Source organism: Sinocyclocheilus anshuiensis, unplaced genomic scaffold (assembly GCF_001515605.1).
Source record: "Sinocyclocheilus anshuiensis isolate Anshui unplaced genomic scaffold, SAMN03320099.WGS_v1.1 scaffold1605, whole genome shotgun sequence".
In the NCBI taxonomy this organism is placed as follows: domain Eukaryota; kingdom Metazoa; phylum Chordata; class Actinopteri; order Cypriniformes; family Cyprinidae; genus Sinocyclocheilus; species Sinocyclocheilus anshuiensis.
The window spans coordinates 196,135-198,059 of NW_015536551.1; the positions used below are offsets into that span (position 1 = coordinate 196,135).

The 1,925-nt window shown below is 42.1% G+C and overlaps 1 protein-coding gene across 1 annotated transcript in view; it reads right to left on the reverse strand.

Moving 5' to 3' along the window:
* LOC107700860 (regulatory-associated protein of mTOR-like) overlaps positions 1–1,840 on the reverse strand; it is a 66,623-nt gene extending 64,783 nt beyond the window's left edge. The window contains exon 1 of the mRNA XM_016502690.1: positions 1,423–1,840. The gene's annotated coding sequence lies outside the window, so the exon portion shown is untranslated. The remainder of the gene's footprint in view (positions 1–1,422) is intronic.
* Positions 1,841–1,925: the final 85 nt, after the last annotated feature.

Here is a 1,925-nt window from a genome sequence, read left to right on the forward strand (position 1 = left end):
ACTTCAGTAAGGAGGTCTCTTGTTCAGGCAGCAGCATTCAAGCGTTGTCTTATTCGACCGCAAGTGCCCTGCGAAGTAGACTTCACATGAAATTCCGCCATGATACCAGTTCCAAGGGAACGTACACGTTACAATCAAAGGGCATTAAAGTGCGCGAGACGTGAATTTATATTGTATTTATGATGAATGAATGTTCCGAAGTGAAATAAACTTCAAAGGAATAAAATTTAATGGAATTGAATTGAATTGAATTAAAGTTGAATAAACTTCAACTTTACGATAACGGCCGATATATCGATATTGGCCTTTTTTTACTCCCTAATATCGCTATCGGCCCCGAAAAACCCATATCGGTGGGGCTCTAACCTGCACAGTGATTGAATGTGTCTAATTAGAATGATCACCTGTTACTTATAAAGAGTTGTACCAGTTCACGTAATTTGTGAAGACCTGACGAAGACCTGATGGTCGAAACGTTGCCCCAATAAATTATTTTTATGGAGCAGTTACATCAGTGTGCGGACAATACGTTTGTATTTTTGCTATAGTTTGACTTTTTTTTTGTCCTGCACCTGAGCCCTGTGTGGGTTTGTGGGATGTGCGGAACTTTCTTACACTTTGGTTTTTGCAGTACTTGTATGTCATGCATCACAGTGATGTGCTGTTGCCGCTGTCTCAAGTCGGGCAAAATTTCTAACATGCACAGCTTCAAATCAGACATCGATCGGTCTACACAACACTGATGAGCACTCCAACAGAGGAAAAACAATCAATGGTGTACATTTAGAACAAAACTACCTGTCTGTAGAAAATTCAATGGAACAAGGGGGACTTTTCAGAGAAACCAGTTTGCAATCATTTCTACTAGCATTTGGTGCCACTGGTGGTGCAGTATCTGGTAAATGCTTAGGCACAGATTTAAACTGCAGCTCTCATAGTGATATTAAACAATTCTGCACTAAGACTCCAACCACTTGTGTTGAAACTGCATGTACTGTAGAGACAAGAAAAACATCACTAAATTCAATAACCTTAATGAAAACTTTTTAAAATCACAAAAACTGACACATTTAAAAATTTAACTAAAAGTTGCCAGCATAGGCTATCAAACTACCACACTGCGAGTCAAGTTACATTCAAACCAATTACAACAGAACTGGTCATGCATATTCAAATGAAAATACCATGGTAACGACAACTTCAGCCTAAAAACCATCATTACTAATGGTACTGTTACATTGTAAGACCATCATTTAAAAAACATAGGACGTCTTCTATACAGTGAAGCATTAAGAACCGATGTCATTTCTCTTTAGTGAGGACAGTGGCGGCTAATGCCAACAGTTTTACTGAAGCAAATATGGTATTTTGGCACTGTGGTGATTAAAGAGAAACTGGGCGGGTTTGTGATTGTACTCGCACCTCTGATCAGCAGAGTTCTCCAAAGCTTGAGCTGGAGATCCGCTGCGTCCGCGGACGATCACACAGATCACTCCCGTCAGCAGCTTAAATGGCAGCGTCCACAGCCTGTAGAGGATCTGAAGGCGCTGGATCAAGAGGTGTTTGCAGGGGGATCTGCGATGGCTCTCCGTTTGGTTCTGGGTCAGGCGCAGTGGCCCATGATCATCCTTAAACACACACTCTGCGTGAGCCACGGCAGGCACTCGATACTTTAATTCGACGGTCTCTTTCCGTGCACTTTCTGTTGTTTTTGATGATGGATCAACACTGTAGAACTGTGGCTAGTTTTAATCAGACTTTCAGCCGACACTGTTTCTCAACACTTGCGCAAGGGCGCCGCCATCTTTAGGTGGACCCAGAATGCACCGCGCATATTGAGGGCGGGTGCTATGGAGGACATCAACAAACACGTCACCGCTCGTCGATTTCTAGGCCTATTATTAGTATTTCCAAAGTAATGTTTG